Here is a 23,513-nt window from a genome sequence, read left to right on the forward strand (position 1 = left end):
ATTCTTGTTAAATATTTTTTGCTTCACAGATTTCACACTGCTTTTAAAACAACTCATACTCTTTGTAGGAATATCCATCATAAAAGAAAATCTCTAGTCTAGGATAATGTTCTTAAAGTTTTGTGCTTTTTGATAAACTCCATTTTTTTTTTTGAGATGGAATCTCGCTGTGTTACCAGGCTGGAGTGCAGTGGCTCGATCTCGGCTCACTGCAACCTCTGCCTCCCAGGTTTAAGTGATTCTCCTGCCTCAACCTCCCGAGTAGCTGGGACTACAGGCACATACCATCATACCCAGCTAATTTTTGTATTTTTAGTAGAGATGGGGTTTCACCATATTGGCCAGGATGGTCTCTATCTCTTGACCTCATGATTCACCTGCCTCAGCCTCCCAAAGTGCTGGGATTACAGGTGTGAGCCACCATGCCCAGCCATAAACTCTATTTTTTAAAGAATAGTGCTCTACCTGATCAAAACTACATTGTAAAGCTATCATAATAAAACAGTATGGTTCCAGTTCAGAGAGAAGACAGAAACAGCAGTGGAACAAAATATAGTAGGCAAAGCTCATGAATTGATAAAAATTTATTATTTTTTATACATAAAATTATTAAAATTTATTTTCAATAAATTAAAATTATTTATTGAAAGTCAATAAATGAAAATTATTTATTGAAAGTCAATAAATACAGCCAGATTTGTATGAGACTTTATTAAATTTTAAAGGTGGCATTGAAAATCAGTGGGTAATTGATGTATTAGTCAGCAGTGTTGAGTCAGCTATTTGGAAAAATAGACATTTTGAAAAATAAGTAAATCTGGATCCCTAAATTGAAAAGGACTATAATCACAAAAAAGTAAATGAAAATTTTAATGAGATTCAAGTAGAGCAGACATGAAACTATGGGAGCTATAAAATAAAAACTGATTAGTTTGATAACACAAAATCTAAAACTTTCATATGGCAAAATATTATCAAACTAGGAAATAAAATACAGCTAACTGGGTCTATATAGCAAAAATACCATAGACAAAGTGAAAAAAAAGACTATCTGGGGAATATTTTGTAACATATTTTCTTAATATGCAAAGAGCAATCAATAAATCAAAAGACAAATATAACAATAAGAAAGTAGGCAAAGCTTATGAATTGATATATGTTTTAACCTGCTTTCTAAAAACTATTGGATAATCTCTTGTATATTTGTTCACCAATGTCTTTTTTCTCTGAAATATCAATTCATGAGCTTTGCCTACTATAAGCCCTTAGTGAGAGTATGCCTAATAGCTGGCTAGAGAACAATGGGATCAGGTCTTTCACTTGTGGGTCTCTTTCTCCTTTGATTCGTAGTTCAGGTGGCTTCTTCTCTGCCTGCCCTGCCCTGTCCTGCTGCTGACAACCACACTTTCAGATCTGAAGGAGTGGTGTACACTCCCTCCCCGTGTTTCCTGTGCTCTTCCGCTCCATCTTTGGTCTGCTGCTCAGAAGGCTACCTGGTGCCCACTTGACCTTCAGGGCTCACCTCTGAGTCCAAAGGCACTCTTCTCCTTCTGGAAGGTCTCCTTTTTGTTCGAATGCCATGGTTGTCAAGTTAGCTCATGTTAATTGTGGCCTGCTTCTTGACTTGATTAATGGAGATGCACATGCATATTTAAAAGCAAAATTGACCAAAATTAACTTTCAGCAGTTTTAGTCACTTAGATCCCAGCAACTCTAATCTCAGTCTTTGAAAATAAGTTCCCTGTGCATAGTGAAACTTGCAGCTGGTTAGTGCCTCTAAATTACACCCATGATTCAGATGATGACTGATGCAGAAGGACTCTTGCCATTGGGCAGATAAGTCAGAAGGTCAGCTGCCTCTGGCCCTACCAGGGCAGTGGGCGTATTCTCCAAGTCCGTCAGGGATCAGGCTGCAATATGTTTGCCCATCATGACTTTCCTTTGTAAGTCTTCACAGATGAGAAAACGTGTCAGGGACCTGACTAAGCAAGACCTGGAATTTTGAGCCAGATCTATAATGTGGAAACATGAAAATATTTTCATCTGGATTAATGCCCTGCTGGTGGTATCTTTCTATAACTATCCAGGGATAAAGTCTAACCGGAATAATAATAATTTAAAAAAATCCCAACAGAGCCTCCAAACATCCTACCCTCATCAGAAACTTGGCAGCATGATTTTGGGTTTTTTTTTTTTTTTTTTGTATAGACCTGTTGGGAAGCAGACCCCTGGAACTGTTCACTTGTATAGCTTCCCGGCCCAAGCTAGGATTCTAGCATGAAGATAGTCTATGATGTTTTTCCCTCTTGATTTTGTGCACTTGATTTATTTCTTCATCTTTATTTTCCCTTTCTGAAGCTGTCAATGATACACCAACATTCCAGTAGAAGACAGTCTTCTGAAAAGTTTCCTTTTGCAGTGGAAGTTGTGCAACAGGGTGGGAGAAAATGAAAAAGATATAGGGGGTGGGGCAAATGAGAAGTGTAGAGGCGAGGGTCACCATTCTGCAGAGTCTGCCTGCAGAAGATGCTGCAGTAGAGGCTTTTCTGGCTATAGAAGCCTCAACAGAATGTCCTGGGCCTGGGGTTGCCCTTCACTGCTCTCACTGTGAGAGAATCTAGGCATAGGGACCAAGACCAGGAACACTTGCCTTGACCACTCAGTCTCTGCCTGCTTTTAGCAGTGATTTGCTAGACCCATCTTTCTATAATGGAGATTATTTGGTTTGAAAAACACCTTATTTTTTATTAATGGTGGCGGTGGGGGTGCATAAGCAATGCTGTTCCACAGATGATGCGCACGGGACAAGTGAGAAGGGAAAGGGACCTTGTGCTAGAGCCAGTGCAGAATTCAGAGCCATTTCTCTTGGCTGATTATTTGGTGTTGGATAGTGGATAAAGTGTTTGGTCCTCTCTGATGAGGTGCAGGCATTAATTTCTGGTAGGTTCTGATGACGCTGCTAGGAAAAGAAGGTGTGACAATGATTCTGTAGGAGAAACTGGGGGGTAGAAACAAGGATGAAATTCCTTTTGAAATGTGCCTAGATACTATTCAGAGGAAATTAGTGGTTGAAAGCTGGCAGCTGGAGCACAAAGTATTAGACAATGACTTACTATCATGGCCTTAAAAATAAGCCTAGACATGTTTTCTTTTGCCCACACCAATGTTTCCTCTACCACAGATACAGTGGTAGAAAAGTGGACAAAGTCAGTATTTATTTTTTCTCCAGGGTGGGTAGAAAATAAAGAAGTAAACAAACACACTAGGCTTTCAGGTAAGGACTTATTTCCAAGGCTGCACTAAGGTAACTTTTTTAAGGGAGGTGACACTGGACTTGGAGGTTGGGAGAGGGTCACAGTATCTAAAGACTAGAAGAACAGTAAATCCAAGTGCAGTTGCCTCTTAATTGTATCCTGTGTCTTTGGTCTTGAAGGGCAGAGACTCAGAATTGGTCCAGTCTGATGCTTCATTGGTCATAAAGATTTAATTACAATCCTTATTTGACCAGGATTGTAACATGAGACTCAGTTAGTATTTACTAGGATTCTCTCTCATTGCCCCTCACTTTCTCCCCTTCCCGCCCACCCACCTTCCTTTAGTCCCCCCTCCCCATTAAAAGGATGACCAGTTTTGAATTACGGTAATAGCTGCACTCTTGGTTTAGGACTAACCTCCCTGAAATTTTCAGGACCACTAATTTGTGGTTACTCCAGTGCTAGAATGAACTTGGAGCTCTGGCCTTTAGACTGGCAATGCAGTAAAAGTTTAAAGCGAAGACTGCCTCAGAGCCAAAAGAAGAGAGGAGATTGAAACCTAAAGGTTATCCTGAAATGCACTTTACTGTTATCTATGAGAACAAATGAGTTAAAAAAATTTCAAATACCAGAATACCCTACAGGGAGGAGATATAACTATTAAAGGGCTGTTATAGCTGCAATAAATGTAGGAACAATAAAAATAAATTGATGAAGTAAATGTCAGCGCTGTTCCCCTGAGCTGCCCCCACACCTTTGTCCAAAAGTAGAACATCTCCAATTACAGAGGGTGGAAACAGCCTTCAATGACAATATGACAAGGACAGAACACAGAACGCTGGCACAGAGAACACAATTATGCACAGCCTTGAAAAATTGTATCATAGCACAATGCATGGGAGAAATCAATTAATGATGCAGGGCTTCCACTGCTGTCTAATAATCCTAGAAAGGAAAGGAGGGAAAAAATACTTTGTACATCCAGCGCATCAAAAAGTTGACCCTTAAGTGGAAGTCTACATAATACCAGAGGTCAGTCCTCAGAGTTTATAGCATCTGAAATACTCTTTTTTTTTTTGCTCAAATTTTTTCTCCTTAGAAAAAAAATCTAACAGTCTTAAGGAGGCATTTAAGTAAAAGTCACATCTTCTGTGGTTAAATAGCCTTGAAAAAGAGAGTTCTTTGGTGGAAAGGGCAGGGATGAGCAAAGTGCGTGGCTGTTGTCGCAAGCCCACCAGCTGAAAGGGAAAAGGCAAAAGTTAGGCGTAAACATGGGGAAGGTAGAAGGTGATTTATCTTGTGCAATTTACAACAGGTGCTAAACATTACGAAAACCAGAGCTATTAAGCAATCAAATTAAGCTATAATTATAACTGAAGAAAACTGTACAGGAATTCTAATTAATTCAAATCTGAACATGTCCAAGAGGAATGCTCCAGCAACCCCACTTCTGAATAAAACAAAACAAAAATAACCCTTGGATAATGCTTTCAGATTGCACAGGAAATTAAGAAATACTTCTCAGCCTGAATATTCCAAGCATTCCTTATTAAATAGTGAGAGAAATTCCCTGCAATGCCTCGGCACTTGGCTTTTCAGGTACACACCGCCTAAAGTATGTAGTTGGGGCGGGGGTGGGGGGGCCTTAACTCGGCAGGATTTGAAGAAGGAGTGGACCGAGGGATTCCACCGTTTGTATAAGTACTTCAAAGGGTCTGAAGGGTTGGCTCATTCTTCTCGCCTTTGAAGGTTTCTCGTAGGGCATGGGAGCCTTTTAAAGAGCTCTCCAACACTCCCTTTTTATTTATTTATTTATTTATTTTTGTGTGTGTCTTCTGGACCAATTCCATTTTTTTCCCCGGCCACTCCTCTTCCAGTCTTCAATGGCAATCTTTTCACCTGACTTGAGCTTTCTGCTTTTCTCCCCCTTCAGGGAGCTCACGGATGTCAGGAGAACAGGGCAGGGTTTTCCATGGGATGTGCCAAAACCATGGTACATTGCATTCGATTAAGATGTTGTGGGAAGAAGAGGTTTAGATGTTTGAAAAATATTTCCAACCCAAAGAGTGAACCATTTGATTAGGGTTTCTATTTCGCTAATTCATGTTTCTTTGATTTTAACAATTCAAGAATAGGAACAACAAAAACAACAGCAATAGGAGCAAACATTTGTCAAAAGCTTATTATGTATCATTCTAAATTCTTTACCCAGATGTCTTAGTTCATTCCTTCTGTCATAACAAAATACCTGAGACTGGGTAATTTATAGATAATAGAAATTTACTTCTCACAGTTCTGGAGGCTGGGAAGTCCAAGATCAAGTTGCCAGCAGATTACATCTGGTAAAGGCTATTCTCTGCTTCCAAAATGGTGCCTCTTGCTGTGTGTTCACATGGCAGAAGAGATGGAAGGGCCAAATTTGCCCCATCAAGCCCTTTGCAAAACACAAATCCCTTAGAAGCAGAACTTTGTGGTGTTGTCTGTAGTTCCAGGTACTCGGGAGACTGAATCAGGAGAATTGCTTGAGCTCAGGAGGTCAAGGTTGTAGTGTGTGATGACTGTGCCTATGAGCAGCCACTGCACTCCAGCTTGGCCACACAACAAGACCTCATTTCTAAAAAATAAAGAAAAAGAAAAAAGGAAAAAGACATTAATTCCATCCATGAGGCTTGATCTCATGGCCTAATCACCTTCAAAAGTCCCCACCATTTAATACTGTTGTAATGGGGATTAAGTTTCAGCATGAATTTTGGAGAGGACACAAACGTTCAAACCACAGTACTAGATTATCTCAATTAATTCCCTCAACCACTCCATCAAGTAGGCACTCTTAGAGTACCCATTTTACAGAAGAAGAGCCAAGACCTGCTGTTGGCTGTTAAACAGATTATAAAACAAAGACCCCTTTCATTTTATTCATATGATTCTTGTACATTTCTAAATAATTCCTTGCAATTTCTCTTTGCTTTTCATTGGGCTAAAGTGGTTGGGAGTGTGTGTGGGGGAGGAATGTTTTCTCAGGGTGAGTTTGCCTTCTGGACTGAAAAGGTGGCATGGCCCTTGTCATTAGCATAGTTTTGCCCACCATTTTGAATATCTGTTTTTCTACACATCCTTGACGCTTGCCTTGACTTTACTTCCATTCATATAACGATATGGTGCTTGGGGGGTAAAGATGTATGAAGAAACACTGAATTTGTGGATACTATCAAATTCATAGCACTTTTCACTATTACTGGAGTTTGTGTTCTCACGGGAAGCTCCATGCTCACTGTTGATAGCATTGATAAAAGGCATAGGGCTTATTTTTCTTCTGTGGTCTGGGTTCTCTAGGTCACATCCCCTCTCCCTTTGATTCATTGTGTAAGAGAGGGTTGGTACCTAGTTTGGCAAGATTAGTTCATAAATGTTTGCTGGAAGCAATTCTCATAGTAGCAGTATGAAGAAATTCTAATTTTCATTGGTAGATGAGGAAATCAAGAATTTAAGAGTTGGAAATGTGGCGAGGGTCACATTGCTAGTTATGTGGCAGACACAAGCACTAAGCTAGAGAGCACAATGCTCTTCCATGGGGCACCCCACCTGTGCATGCACGTGGGCACTCACTCCCACACCCAGTTTTCTTTTGCTGCCCCTGAAGCACCCTGCAGGAGTTATAGGACATTTCCCTCTCACTTTCCAGGGCATCTTCCAAGCCTGGGATTAAGGGGAGTGCAGAAACTGCCCAAGGCTCAAGGGAGGCTTATGCCAACAGAAATGGTTTTTTGTGTAGGGTACCAGGTGGCTGGCAAGAAGCTTCAGCCTGGTGACTCCTAAAGGGCAGCTCCAGGGCCCACAGACTTAGCTCAGCCCACAGTAGCCCTTCCATAGAAAGTATATGATGCTTTGGGAGGCCAAGGTAGACAGATTACTTGAGGTCAGGAGTTTAAGACCAGCCTGGCCAACATGGTGAAACCCCGTTTCTACTCAAAATACAAAACTTAGCCAGGCATGGTGGTGATTGCCTATAATCCCAGCTACTTGGGAGGCTGAGACAGGAGAATTGCTTGAACCCGGGAGGCAGAGGTTGCAGTGAGCCAAGATCACACCACTGTACTCCAGCCTGGGCAACAAAGAGTGAAACTCCATCTCGAAAGTAAAAAAAAAAAAAAAGTATGTGATTGCAGTTGGGAGATATGAAGACACCTGCCACCTGCTGTCATGGAAATACCAGCAAAAGGGAAAATATATGTACATTGAAACAGGAAAATAGTAATCCTTAGCATTTACTGATGCCAAGGCCATTATGTACATTTGTTCAATTCTCACAGCCACCCGATGAAGCTGATGAAATTACTATTCCCAAGCTAAGGCTGAGGAAATTGGATCTAAGGGTCATTCAGTGACTTGCCCAAGGTCTCACAGCTTATAAAGGGCAGAATGAGGATTTTGACTCAGGCAGGCAGACCTAGGAGCCCAGCTCCTAAGCAAAATGCTGGGCCCACTACAAGCCTGTCATGTAAGATGGGTTCCAAAGGCACAGTGTCAGGAGCCAAGTGGGAAAGGGGGCTGTGACCTGGAGTGAGGCGGATGGGAAGAGCTATCTGGATGAGCTTGATGGAGGCCTCTGAAGTTGGACTCTGACAGGCAGGATTGGGAAGGCTAGTGGTGGGGGAGGAGGGAGACATGTAGGCCTCACAGCTGGTGCCAGCAGAGGTGAAGATACCACAAACGCTTTGGCACCCCAGCCAGGGGCTTGGGATAGCAGGGCCCACAGTGGGAGTGTCACTGGGTCCCTTGCACTCTTCCCTGTCAGGATCTGCCCAGGCTCAGCTTGCATGGCTAGGGGGAGGACCACCCTCTCTCTCCTCCCCACCCCTCTAGGGTGACCTTGGCCCTAAAGCACTTTCCTGGACTTCCTGCTCTCATGGGGGTGGCAAGTGCCCTGGGGATCTCCCAGGGAACTTTTGGTCATCCCCTTCATGGCCTGAGGTGTGATCTGTGCTTTCTGTCTGTTCTGGGAAAGACAGCAAAGGCCTGCAGTGGCCTGTTGCCCTGACAAGCCCTGCTTGGCAATCTGGTCTCATGGGAATGTTCCCAGCCCGCCCCTTGCTCCTCTGAAGTCCTGTCCTCTCCCGTAAAAAGCTTCTGAAGTGGGGGAGGCCTGGGCACTCCTTGTGCCTGCACACTCTGCTTCCAGCTTTTGAAATCCTCCTCAGTTTTGCATAAGTAGTGGTCACCCCTCCCACACATGGGTCGGAGGCTAATTTGACCTCACGTGGTGAGACTTGCCTTTCAACTGGCCTGGAGGGTGACCCAGAGAGACAGCTCCAGGGATGTGACTGGAGCCCTGGAATGGGCTGACCAGTATAGCAGCCACCCAGGTAACCTCTGTCCTGCTTCCTCCCTCTGTGAAGTTGGACCAGAAGTCCTTGCTGGCAGCAGAGCATGGTGGTGAGCTTTATTCCTGGGATTCAACGGCCTAGATTGAAATCTCGGATCCCTCATCACCAGCCAGGAAGTCTGGATGAGTTACTCAGTACTGTGCTCTTCAGTTTCCTCATCTGTAAAATAAAAATCTTTGCACCTCTCATTTGGCTGTTGTGAGGAGTAAATGGAAAAATATATGGAAAATACTTAAAACGGCATCTGGCACGTAATGGATGCTCAACCAATGTTAGCCATTGTATTTTCACCATTAGAGTTTGAGGAATCCTTTCCTACCATAAGCTCATTTCGCCAATGAGGAGTCAGAGGCCCAGCCAGGTCATTTACTTACCTGAGATCACCTACCTGGTGTCAGAGCCAGGGCCTTGCCCTGCTGGCACCGTATGCCCAAACCAGGTCTCTTTCTGCCCCCACACAAGGTGCTAGGGCCAGGTCTGTTTCTCAGAGCCTGGGATGAGATCCCATGCCTCAGAATGGCTGGAGGAGCTTATTAAAAATACAGATTCCTGGCCGGGTATGGAATCCCATATGCCTCTAATCCCAGCACTTTAGGAGGCAGAAGTGGGCAGGAGTTCGAGACCAGCCTGGCCAACATGGTGAAATCCCTTATCTACTAAAAATACAAAATTACCCAGACATGGTGGTGCACATATGTAGTCCCAGTTACTCGGGAGGCTGAGGCAGAAGAATCACTTGAACCCGGGAGGCCAGGGTTGCAGGGAGCTAAGATCGTACCATTGTACTCCAGCCTGGGCAACAAGAGCAAAACTCCACCCCCCCCGCCAAAAAAAATGTACAGATTCCTGAACCCCGACCTGGACCCACTAAACCAGACTTTCTGGGATGGTGCCTGAAAATCTATTTTAGCCAAGATATTGTTCCCACTTTCTACCTCTGTTTGATTCTTGTGTTCCCTAAAGCTTGAGAACTACCCACTTAGCTTTTGGGTAGTTTGATCAAATTACAAAAGGATTGGATGGCAGCAGAGTCTCTTAAGTTTTTTGAATCAACCCAAGTGCATGTCCTGCCTCTGGTGTGCCCTGCACGCTGCCACATCAGCCTATTCTCTGGGAGCCTACAGACCTATTGATCAGCATCTATGGGGAAGGGGAGGGGCGATGGTGAGAAATGTAAGGTCAGTAGGAGATGAAGGGTTATGGGAAGGCCAAGATAGTTGGTGGCACTGACATTCAGAGAGGCAGAGGCCAGTGAGTGGAGAGGTGGCGGGCTTTGGGACTGTGAGGCCCTTGCAGGGTGGGGAGCTTTGAGTAGGCAGAGGAAAGACAGAAGGGCAGCTCAGCTAGAGCCACCTCTGGGGAGTGGAGCTGCTGGGAGCGGGTGTCACCAGTGGCAGCTAGGTGCAGGGGTATGGGGTGGGGGACAGTGTGACTGACCAGCCACCAAGAAACCCACCTGCTTCTTTTGATACTGTTAGGCTGCTCTTTTATGATTAAATGAGCAAACACACACCCTCCGTTTAAAGCTACTGTGGATTTGATTTCATTTGTAGGCTTTATTTTATTTTTTGGGTGGTTATAGAAGGACAGCCTGCCCCTTGATTTCCCTTGTCCCTACAATCTTCAGGGACAGCATGGACATGATGTGGCTGTGGGAAACCTGGGAGCAGGAGGCTGGCAGGGCAGGAGGGAAAGGGCTGGAGTGGGGAGGTGTGGGGAGATGGTGACTCTTTGGTGCTGGGCTGGGTGCCGCCTCAATCAGCAGCTGCCCACACCTCCTCCCTCCTGTGCCTGCTTTCTGGACATCCCCTGATCTACTCGGAAGAGGTGGGGGTGGGCTGACCTTCATGGCAGATGTGGAAGAAGAGCGTGCCCTGGTTCCTGTCACTGGAGGTTACATAGATTTATCTGTGCTGCTTTACATGCTTTCTGGAAGCTGGCAGGGTATAAATTAGAAATAAATAAAAACAGATTTATCAGCACTTTCCAAGTTTATACCAAATTCAGGGGTGGCAGTAGAAGTGTCTCTCTGAGCCCTTTAAGTTAGGGGTCAAGGTGCATGTGAAGATAAAGACCAATAGCTAGATCTCTCCCACTGAGCAGAGGCCCCAGCCAGACCTCTTGATGAGAGGGGATGTGGGGTAACTGCTCATATTCCCAAGCGCTGGCTGTGGACAGTTCGCTGAAATAAGTCCTTTACATGGATTAACCCTTCAAGATGAGTACCAATATCACCATTTTCCAGGTGAGGAAACAAACCTAGCAAGAATAAGTTACTCACCCAAGGATGCACCGGTGAGTAATAGGTTTGGAGTTGGAACCCAGGCAGCCTAGCTTCAGAAGTCACACTCAAACCCAGGTCACAGAAGGACCTGCCTCGTTTGCTTGGGAAAAGGAGGGATTCTGAGTGTTTATTATTAGTTCATTCCAGAGACAACTGACATGTTTGGCTCTGTTTCATTCTGAGGTTGGCTGGAGTCAACAGTGTTTGCACTGGACAGATTAGCAGCTCCTAAAGGGCAGGGTCTAGGGCTCATTGAGCTCTACCAAGGCCTCAACACCTTGGACTTGTCTGCATGGTGCCTTTGGCTGCATTGAGTCAAGTGCAGTCATTGTTTCCAGAAGTCCTCTGTCCAGCTTTGATAGAGAACCACGTTTTCATTATTCATCATGATCAAACAGAGTAGAGAAAGAGAGGTCTTCTTTCTGGTCAGTTGACATGTTCCTACTGCCTTTTCTTCAAAGGGAGGTGATTTGGAGTGAACTTTGAGTGGCTGGCTCGCTGGCAGGCCAACACATGAAGGCCAGAGTTCTCCTCTGTCTGCCTGCTCTCTTAGTCCAGGGGAGTTCAAATGCTTGCTGCTGCTTCCTGTGTCACTCCCTGTCTGTCTTAAGTGGGTCGGTGGTGCAGGCAGGCTCAGCCTCAGAACAACAGAGACCCATCTAAGGCCTGTCCAGGTATGAACTGTGAGAGGTTGGGGGTGGGAGAGAACGGTGTTGCAACTTCTATCTCCCTCCCTGCCTTCTACTGACTATGTTACCCATGGGCCAATCCTACCACCCTGGCAGCCAGAGAACCCCTCACCTCTGCCCTATCATCCTCTCTGCCTGTTTCTGGAACCAAAACCACTTTCTCTCTGGTTGAAGAAAATTTCAAAAAGCAATAAGTCCCTCAGGTTGTCCCAAGGCCTAAGAGATGATAGACATTATGTCACCAGGAAGCCTCACTATCTTGGTAAAAACCAGTGGGTGAAAGCTGTGGATGCTGTGCCCAGTTGGTGACGTGGGCATGAGCCCTGTTTTACATTGGCTCCTTGAGAGGGATCTTCAAGTATGGACATGGAATTTTTATTTCCTAGCGCTTGCCCTGTGGAACTTGATGAGAGATCCAACCTCATAGGCTCTGGAAGAGTTTTTTTTCTCTGAATTCCTCTCTTTAACCCCTGAGAACTTTGCTATCTATGATTATTTTATGAGGAGGGTCTGGCTCCCTGAAATGAACGTGCCATGTGAATGTAGATTCCATTATTCACTATTCTCAAGTAAGACCAGACTTAACCATAAGAAGATGGCCTTGGGGGAAATTTTCTTTGGAAAAATTTCCAAGCATATTGAGCACTGACAATATATAACACATGCAACAAGCATTCGTTGGCAGGTGTACCAGGGTGAATAAGATATGGCTCCTGTTCTTAAAAGAGTCCTCACTCTAATGGTGGAGAAGCACAAATGTATAAATAATACCAAGTGTGATTATGGTGACCATGTGGCTGGAAGAGGTTTATAAGTAGTTTATGTGGAGGTGTCAACTTGAGACCACCTGATTTCACACACTGCCACCCTCAGTATCCTAAGTGATGCCCAGGAAGATAGGTTAGATGAAGGAGTTATGCTTGTTTTTAACTTTCTATTTTGAAATTATTTTAGACTTACAAAATATTATAAAATCTGTACAAGGTTCTCAAATACCTTTCACTAGCTTCCCCTAATGTGAATATCTTATAATATCTTATGTAACCATAGTACAATCGTAGAAACTAGGAAATTAATATCGATTCAGTATTATTGACTCATGTATAGATTTTATTTGAATTTCACTAACTGCCTCACGAATGCCCCCTTTCTGGTTCAGGTCTCAAACCAGGATCTCACGTTGCATGCATGCATTGTTTCTCCTTAGTCTCAATCTTTGAGAGTTTTTCAGTCTGACTTTCATGCCTTTGACATTTTTAAAGAGTACTACTGGTCCTTTTGTAGAATGTCTCCTGATTTGGGTTTTTCTAATGTATCCTCATAATTAGATTAATGTTCTTTCTGCATTTTTGGCAGGAATCTCACAGAGGCGATGTTCTCAGTATATCCTATCTGGAGGTGCATAATATCCATACGTGTTACTACTGGTGATGTGATCTTTGATCACTTGGTTAAGATAGTGACTGCCAGGTTAGTCCACTATAGAGTTACTATTTTCTCTTTGTAATTAGTAAGTATCTTGTGGGTAGATAATTTGAGACTATGTAAGTATCCTGTTTCCCATCATACTTTTGCCCACTAAGTTTAGCATCCATCAGTGTTTCTCGTCTGTCACAATCACTATAGTGTATTTGCTTAATGATGATATTCTGTTTCTATCATTTCTTTCACATTTGTTAATTGGAATTCTACTGTAAGAAATAGATGCCCCTTCTCCCCCACCTACTTTTTAAATGTAATTACTTATTTATACCAGAATGGACTCATGGATATTTATTGTATTAGACTCGGAGATTACCTTTAGATCCTGTTGCCATGGCTGTGAGTTCAGCCTTGCCACATCCTTGCCTGGGTCACCATAAAGCCTCCTAACTGGTCTTCTTACCTCCAGCCTCCTCCCTTTTAACGCAGACTCCGCATGTCCACCTGAGGTCCTGTAATGCCAGTCTGACCATGTCACAACCCTTCAGTTGCTTTTGTTTGCTCTTTTGAATGGTAACATAATTAACGACAACTAACATTTGTTGAATATTTACTAAGGGCTTTACGTGCATATTCTCACCGAATCCTCACAATACTTGAATGCATTAGGTAGTGTCATCTTCATCAACATCATCATCAGCAGCCCCAGGGTGCAGTTGAAGCAACCGAGGCACACAAGCATTAAGCAATTTCCCCAGGGTTGCTGAGCTGTTAAATGTTGAGTGCGTACTCTCAGCCTCTAGGGTCTACCACCTGCTAAATAGGCCCTTAATGATCTGACCTCCGCTACATCTTCAGCCGCATTTCCCATGGTCCCAGCATTCATTGCACTTTCCGTAAACAGTACTTGGAACAGAAGTAGCATTTCTCACCCAGTGTTGTTGAGGGTACAGATGACATTTTGGCTGCACTTGTAGTAGGGACATTGGTAGCAGCAGAAGTAGTAGTATCTAAGTAAGAAAATTATACAAAGGGTGGCCAAATTCTCTTGTGATTGTACCTAAGTCTAGTAGTCCAGTGTAGCCTACTAGGCTGCAATTGTGAATTTCTTGTGAATTTCTGCCCTACACACCCACACCTGGACTGCCCTCCTGGAGCTTCATCACTTTTTTTGTTTCACCTTTACCACTCAAGGTAGGTAAACCTCCTCTTCAAAATTCTTCCTGAGCAACAAGTTTGTGAAGATGACTTTCCCATCAAATCCCCTCGTTGGGACCATAGCATGTTGGTTCTACCTCAGGTCTAGGGCTATAGGCACCTGTAGTCAAGGATCAAGTATTTTAACCTATTGTATGCCTCTACTGCCTGGAAAGTTTCCTTCTGTGTAACATGTGCTCAAGTTGAGGATTCACTGATAGATAACTACACATAAGACATGGTGAGTAATGACTCTAATGCACGGTAATACAGTCCCCAAATCCATTATCTAAAACCCTTTGGGCCATATGTGTTTCAAATGCAGAATTTTTCAGATTTAGCAAGATATCATGGAGCATATAAAATATAATTCATAATACTCACAGTGGGGTCTGAAGAAATGTTCCAAAGTCAAAGATAATAATATTTTTGTAGTGATATGAATATTCTAAGTGAGATAAATAAATGTTATAAATAGCCTCATGACAAGTTTTATCATCAAATAATTCCCCCCAGTTTTTTCACCTTCTCAGCTCTTTCTATTTTGGAATTGTGAATAAAGGATTTTGTGCTGGTATGAAGGCATTAATAGGTAACATAAAGAGGCACCATTTTGTCCTTGGGTTCAAGATGAAAGAGACTTCTAAGGATGAGAACACTGAGGCGACTGGCAATGGCAAACAGGGGAGTTCTGTGGCTGTTCACCCAGCTGTGGGTTGAGAGCTGGTGTGACCACAGGAAGAGGCCAGTTAGGAGCTATTACAGTTGTCCAGGACAGATGTCTCAAGGGCCTACCTTGGGTGCTGGTGATAGGTTGGAGAGAGAAAATTTAATGTGAAGTGTTACAAAGGAGTGAGCCACAGAACTTGAAGGCAAAGTGTGCCAATCTGGTGAATCAGTTGTTCTCAGGCTTTGTGCTCCATGATTTGGAAGAGTGTTGATGTCTTTAACAAAGCCAGAGTAGAGGGGAGTGGGCGGAGAAGATGAATGCATTTGAACATGTGGAATGTACCTGTAGCCCATCCAGGTGGAAATAAGTTTTAAGAATAAAAGAGTAAACAAGTTTTAAACGACATCTAAAATAATATGTGGTATGCAAATATGTTATTGGTCATGAATATTTCTATTATTATTATCATCACCTTATTTTCAAATATCTTCATTGCTAGCCTGAAATCCCTTGCTGCCCAAGGCCAGAACAATTCTCAAATGGGCATTTACCTCAGTGTCCAGGCTTATCTACCCCAAGTCTCCCAGAAAACCATCATATATATGCCCTGTTGGTTTGCATTGTCAAACTGTAAATGGTCATTTATTTAAAAAAACAGGCTTTGTCTCCAAGTAGATGTTTGAAGCCCAAGTTTTATCTGAGATGCAGGTTTCCTGGGTGGGTTATACACCCAGAAAATAGAGGATTCAGTGGATGTAGTGCCAGACTTGGGTAAGTCATAAAGTTTGTGATTACGTTTGTTAGAATTCTAGAGCTAGAACTACTTACAAAAAATAAGCGCACCCTCTCCTCCTCCTGCCAAGATTAAAGCAGACCTTGACTGTCAGTTCCTGGTCAAAATGACTGTCCTCACAGCTGTAGGTCCAGTTTACCCTTCTTTTCTTCTCTGCTCAGGCAGAGGGGAAAGAGCTGATGAGAATTCCCCACCAGATAGTTCTTTTCTCTTGCACAAAGGGGCTGGCTGGTGTCTGGAAAGCTTGGGAGATGTCCTTTGTAGACCTGGTCCTTGAGGGATGCCTCATTCTGGCAGAACGGGTCCCCGGGGCTTGGCAGGTAGTCGTGCATGGGTCTGGAGGAGTGAGTAGATATGCTTTGTGTTTTGTTTCCCTGTTTTGTGCCTCTCTCACTCTTTGCTGGGGCTACTGGGAACTCTGTGTTGACTCTCAGGACAAGGATTCAGGGAGAAGAGGAGGGGAGATGGGTGGGGGGATTACATAGAAAGGAAATATAAAATTAGTAAATTTGATTCAACTCTGATCTTGGTTCCTGAGGATTGTTTTTGATAGGGCAAAATACTTTTCCAGGAATAAAAGTCGTACTTAGTGATGGGAGAGCTGCATGGGAATGAAGCAGTGACAACCAGGTATGGGTCAGGTCTCCCCAGGAGACTGCAGAGTTCCTAGCTCTCACCAAGGCCCCTCTCTGTCTTCACCTGACAACAGCTGGGGGTGTTTAGAGACCTGAGTGTGGGCAGTTACTTGCTCTCCCAGTGGGCTGAGCCAGGACCTAGAATCCCCTGAAGCTGACCCTGGCACCAAGAGGGACTTGTATAAATACACACTGATCCTCTACCAGCACTATTAAGGTGTATTCTAAGCTGCATCTACAGAAGATAAATATATTTTAAATATTCATGACCTTGCCTCACAACTGATAATCCCTATCTCTACTGAGTGTCCCCTAAACTTCTCTAAAGCAGCTCAGTTGGTTTCACAAAGGCCATGCAAGGGACCTACCTCCCTTTCCCTTCAGGTCCTGAGGTTGTGTCAAGATTGAACTTGGGATCCTGTTTTACGTCCCATAGGCTTGTATAAGAGTTTTTATGTCTACAGAACAATGTATAAAATGTATCAAAATGTATTATTCCCACAAAGATTTGAGTCTCTTGAAGTCACTGAATTGACAATCCAACAGAGTGGTTTGAGGGTGTGGTGGTTACAATGTCGATAATGTATTTTCTAGAATAAGAGATAGCAAGTTGAATAGAAAATCTATGAGCTTCCTTATCTTGGTGCTCTGATGCCTTCTTCCTCACCCCAACCTTTACCCCTCCAACCCACTAATGGGCCCCAGAACTTATCCTGGAACCTGAGCTGGAGAGGCAGGGCTTGCCAAGACATCCTCTCTAGAATCTGTCTCTCTCCCAGGGGAGCTCTTCAAGGAAACCTGCAGCAGAGAATTTTCCTGCTCTGCTTATCCAAGAGAAGGATTTCATTTGCTAGTTTATAAATGGGTGCTGTCTAGTAGTTAAAACTGCTAGGGGACTGGGGTGTAGGAGCATGTTTGAGGGCTTTTGTTGATAAATATTACGTGGAAAGGGAGTTCTGCTAACGTAGGCCAACTCCTGAAAAATGGATCCCTTAATGTCCTCTCAATGAGACCCGCTACACGACAGCCAACCTGGGGAGCTAAAATACTGGTGAGAAACTGAAGCTATAGATCTGTCTCAGAGTGCGGCCTCATCAGCTGTGATTGTTAAGTGTTAACTTGAAGACTCTATAGCACTCTGGTCTTGCCCACGTCTAATAGACAGCAGCTTAGCTCGGGGTTCTGGCAGGGCAGGAGAGACTGGCAATGGGCACTGCTGCTGCCAGGTGCTCATTTTATGTATGTTCCCTTCTGGCAAGCACTGAGGATGGCCTCAGGGGAGAAGAGAGACCCTTGAGGGCTGGTGATTGCATCCTTCAGGGTCCAGCCAGCAAAACAGGAATAGTCTGAGATATTTTACGTAGAGGAGATTTAATGAAGGAATTGGTTATAAAGGTGTAGGAAGGGCTGGAGGAGCAAAATGGAGAAGGTGAATAGTTGTAAAGGAGCAGAAGGAAGAAGAGGTTAGGAAACTGCCAATCTCCCTGGATTAGAGCCTGCACCTGAGCCCACGGCTGCGTTGCTGGAACTGCCAAGGAGGTGCTGCTGCTGAACCCTAGGTGGCTGGAATTGGGAATTACTCTATCCCACTGCCACTATGGCAACTACCAGTCAGTGCCAGAGCAGCCTCTGATGTCTGAGAAAAAAACGTAGGAAGCTTTGCTCTGTCATCTCTGATCTCTCACTAGTGCCTCCCTTTGGCAGAGTCTAACCAGAAGCTGCTAGCGAGTCTGTGAAGTGTAGACTCCCAGCTCCAGCAACAAAGAGGAGAGCATAGAAAGGAGTGTGTGGGACTGAGAGGCAATGAATAAATAAATGGTACAGGGTTCTTCTGATAAACGAGCAGAAGTGGAAACTAGGAGAGAAGTTCCTAATTTGGTTCAATGACTAAGGCACGTTCAATATTTAAAATCCATTGTGCTCTGAGTATGTTTTTTTTTTTTTTTTTTTTACAATTCTTTGGAGAAAAGAGGTTAGTGGTTAAAGGGATCAATATTCCACACAGGACAGGAATTTCCTCTGCAGCATTTGGGGAAGTCTCTGCTTGAACAGTTCTGGTGACACGAAGTTTGCTATCTCAATGGGGTAGCCTGTTCATCATAGCTGGACAGTTTGAATTATTTGCAAGCATTTTATTCAGCTAAAACTCATCTTCAAGAAACATCTGCCCAGTGATTCTTGTTTGGTACACAAACAAGGTGTACACAAAGGTGATTTCCTTGCCTTACCTCTTTAATTTGGGAAGCACTGTGTGTTCTGTAGATAAGGTGGGCTTTCACTTCTGTATTAGTCAGGATTGGTTTGTCCATTAATAACAGGCTTCTTCCTCCACTTGAAAAAAAGCAGCTTAAATAAAGTTTAGTGGAGGCTACAAAAGGTGAGAGGGTGTTGAGTCTGAAAAATTACCTGTTGAGTACAATGTTTACTATTCAGGTGATGGATACACAAAAAGCCTAGACATCAGGACTATGCAATATATGCATGGAAAAAAATCTGCTCTTGTACCCCTAAATGTATACAAATTAAAAGATGAAAAAATAAGTCTAGAATCTGGAGGGGGGAATACTGCATAAGTCAGGGAACTCTGCCCCTTCAATTCCCAGGGTCCCAGTGTTCTGCATTTGTACTCTGCCATCCTGAAAGTATAACCCTCATCCTCATGGTCTAACATGGAGCTCAAGCCATCCTGTCTAGAGGATGGGTAGAGATGGGGATGAGTAGAATGCTAGCTCTCTGTTAAGGAGCTGTCCTGGAAGTTGCCATTTGAAACTTCCACTTACATTTGATTGGCCAGATGATTGGCCAGAACTCGGTCACATGCTCACAATCTAGCTGCAAGGGAGTCTGGGAAATGTTTTCCTGGACTGGACAGCTAAAGTGCCCTGTTAAAACTTCTATGACTGTGGACAAAGAAGACAACAGATACTGGAGTACAACAAGCACTTTAGCATTTAATCACAACTCTAGTTTAACAGAGGCCAAGCAATGTGCTAGGCCAGTGTTTCTCACGTTAATGTGATGTGATGTGAATCACATGGGGAGTTTAAATGCAAATATTGATTCAGTAGATTGAATTGGGACCTGGGATTCTGCATTTTTATCAAGTTCCCAGCTGATACTCACACTACTGGGACCACAGGGACCACAAGGATCTGGAAATACAATGTGGAACATGATGGAAAAAGTCTTATTTTGAATCCCACAAGTGGGATTGAATTCCAGCTTTTTTTTTTTTTTTACTGTAAACTTACATTTTGGGAGATATGCCATGAGATTAAAAGAGCCTGGTTCTCAGGAAGTGCTCCATAAAAATACACTTCCTTCCCTGTTTTAGAAAGCTTCCCTCACCTTCACTTGAGGAGGGCGCTGATTGGGTCAGACGAACGGAGTGGCTCAAATTCGAAACATCAGCCACAGACTCCAGAAGAATGAACAGTGGGCGTCTCCTGAGAGCCAGGTGGGGTCTTTAGGGATTGTGGACAGAGAGGCTCCACTGGGCACTGAAAATGGCAGTGAGGAGGCTTAAGCCTGGGCATGGGGCAGTGTGGAAGAGAGGACTTCCTCCTGTGCCAGCGAGGACGAGGGCCTGAAAGAAACAAGGCCACCACTACGGGCCTGCCCAACTCCCCATCTGCTCAGGGAGAAAAAGGACACGGAGCAGAGGCAGGAATTCAGGCAATTAATCCTTTATTTAAAGAATAATAAACAGCCAGATTTTACATGCTGAAAGAGGGAACAAGGTAAAAGGGGTTAAAAACTAAAAAGCAAGGACGGCAGACACCAATTAACACAATGCTAATTGACAATTTCCCCAAGCTTCCATGAAACATGCCAGGCCGATTTCCCCAATTGCTAATTAAATCAAACCGCACACACAATACTAATTTCCCTAACTTAGGGAACTCAGTAGACAAATAAAATGAGAAACTAACTTAAACATTTTGTCAAAGTATGGGAAGAAGGATGAATGAAATCTTAACATGAATAAACTTTGGCTCCAAGTAAATTTGTTAAAGTTCTGGCATGTTTAATGAAGTCTTGAAATATCCCAGTATCTCTGTTCTACTCCATTCTACTCACAATTGCATAAATGCACTAATCACAAAATAATACACAGCAGTCCTCTTAAACTTACGTTCTCTCCCTCTGGTGAAGGGTACCCAGCTCATCATGGAAGTGACATGTAAATTTCACCATTTAAATATTATAAAATACCTACTTAATTACAATTAAAAACAAAGGAATAACTTGTCTTTAAAATAGTCCCTGAGGTTCTTTGAGCTGGAGTCTGGCTTTGTGAAAAACAGAAGCCAGTCACTTAATCACATAGTTGAGTGGAGAGGCAGCCGCCTTGGCTGACTTTCTCGCAGTCTTCCTTCTCCTGCACGCCACAAAGCTTGTGGGGCTCTGATCTGTCTCACAGGTCCCATCTCCTTCTCTTCCCACCAGCCCCCTCTGCAAGCCTGTTCTGAAGTGTCCCCTTTCACCTCTGTGCTACATTCAGGGCCCACTAGAAGCATCCCCGTTGAATTATGTCATCACAGAATGGGGACTGGTCTTTAAGGTCATCTATCTAATTCACTCATTTTACTGTTGAGGACACTCACGCCAAGAGATGTGGATGTGCCTAAAGTTCAACAGCTGTCCTGTGGCCCCAGGATTTTATTTTTTAATTATGCAAGAAATATGTGATGATCTTAATAATCATAGCTTACACTTGCATAGTGTTTACTACGTGCCAGCCACATTTCTAAGCACTCTACGAAATTAACTCCATTGATCCTCACAGTAATCCTAAAGTTGAGATCATTATCTCTCCATTTTACAGATAAAGAAACTGAGGCGCTGTAGTGTTAAATAATGTACCTGAAGTCATATCCCTAAGTGGCAGAAGTAGATTTGATCCAAGAAGACTGGCTGCAGATCCAAGGTCTGAACCACTCTATTCATTTGCTCTTTTTTAGAGTAATTAGAAAATAGGAATAGAAATAAAAGTAGAGCATGAGAAGTAAGCACCACTTGTAATAATAGCACTACACAGATGTAACCATGATTAGAATTTCGAACATAGCCTAACATAATTTGTTCTCCTTCTTACATATTAAAAAAATAGAGTCAAACATGTTTGTATGGTCTCACATGATTCACCTTTTTTATCTTAACTCTATTATGAACAGCTTTCTATTGCTTATAAATACACATGTACAACATGATCTTCAATGGTTGAAATGCAGTCCACTGAATGGATGTGGCACAATGTATTTAACCTATGCACCAAACTAGACACTGAAGTTGTTTTCTTCTTTCCCTATGAGCGTGTTGCAATGAACATCTTTATAAAAACATTCTTATCCTTTTGTTAGATTGCCCTTCACTATTAAATATATGGAAACTGGAAGCTCTAATAGGTAAGGGGGAGGGAGAGGTATGTGGGGCTACCCCTAAATATGCAGAACTAGGAAACTGGACTCCAAACCAGTAATGGAGGAAACCCCCTTTTTCCTAAGTGAAATATTTCACTTCATGTCCATTCTTGTGCACCCCTGCTTTCTTGGGGATCACTAAGGCAAGGGCCAGAGCCCCCACTAAAAGAATATACTAGGCAACTCACCATCTGTGGCTAAGGTGTTCTTCCAAGAGGTAAGTGATTAACTTTAGACAAATGCATGTCTTTAAAAAATTATTGTTTTTTATTCTTATTTTAGGGTAACGGTTGCCCAGTGGGGATATTACGAGAACCAGGCTGCAGATGAAACTTGTTTACCTGGTTTTCCATGTTCCACCCACCGACCAGAGGGGTAAGTTGATACCCCTGCCCAGCCTGGGGTATAAGCATGGGAGACAGCCACACATGGCTGCAGAGCCGGGTTCTAAAGCATTTTTGGCCTTTTTCTCCTGACTGGCATCCGTAATGCATTTGTCAAGAGGGAGGCTGCTTATCTGTCCTTGTCCCTTCCTGGGACAAAGGCAGACCTGTCACCGTCAGATCAAGGGAACACCAGAGCCGTGTGGAAGGACAGCTCAAAGTCTTTCTTATTCATTGTGATTTATCGTAATCACTGACCCCTCCCCCAGGATGAAATAGGAATGAAATAGTAATGTGATAGGTTAATGCCGATAATTAAAGAGAGTTTAAGACCAGTGTGAGGCTGAACTGTGTGTGTGGGTGGTTGAAATCGTTGTTTGATGTGAAAGTCAATGATGGAATTATTCAGAGAGAGTGATTTCCAAATGATAATTTTACACTTTACATAACTGATTTTGATTTATTATAGTGGCACCCAGTCCAGCTGCTTTAGTTCTAAGGGGCTGTCAGCTTTTCTATCCCAAACCCCTGGTTTGGAACTGCCCCCCCTCCCCAAAACCTGGTCATGTCTGAAATTTGACGTTGTTGTTGTTATCTTCCTGGCATGGCTTTTCCCCCTTGTCTCTCATAAGAGTTTATGACTTGTTTGGTTTTGCAATTTATAATCTGGCAGAGGTGTGTGTGTGTGTGTGTGTGCGTGTGTGTGTGTGTGTGTATATACGAATGAGTGCACACAGGCCTGGGTATGTGGATGGTGAATGGCCCAGATAACCTGATCTCCCTTTCCTTCTCATTGTGGCTTTATGAAAGCTTTGATCTTTTGTCATTTAGCAAGAGGTAGGGCCATGCTGGGAATAGGACCCTACGGGCCGTTGGAATGAAAACGGTACAGCAGTGGCAAATCGCAATGCTGCTTCAGAATTGAAAAGAGAGAGTGAAAAGTGTGAGGGAGCTCTACAGGATCAACCCAAGAGAAGGAATGTCAGACTTTGTGAAGGTGTGAACTGACACCAGGTAAATCCATCCGAAAAAATCAGTCCTTCTGAGGACGGTTTCTTATCGAAATCTTTTTTGCTGGGAGTGATGTAAACCAAGACCCAGATCTCCTGCTGTTCTTTTGTGGAACAGTCTAGGATGCAAGTGCCATGTGACAGGCAAGCTAGTTATTTATCCTAACATATCAGCTTAACACCTACTGCTGCCTACTCCAGACTGTATCCCTCCTTGGTTTGGGACACCTGGGGCATGGGGCACTTGTTCTTGTGGATTAAAGTAGTGGCGCAAGACTCATTCACTAATTGACAAATCCTAACTGAGCATTTGTATATAGTATAGTAATATTGACAACAGCTAACATTTGTTGAATGCTAACTTTGTGA

This window comes from Rhinopithecus bieti, unplaced genomic scaffold (assembly GCF_001698545.2).
Source record: "Rhinopithecus bieti isolate Rb0 unplaced genomic scaffold, ASM169854v2 scaffold_30775, whole genome shotgun sequence".
Lineage (NCBI taxonomy): Eukaryota > Metazoa > Chordata > Mammalia > Primates > Cercopithecidae > Rhinopithecus > Rhinopithecus bieti.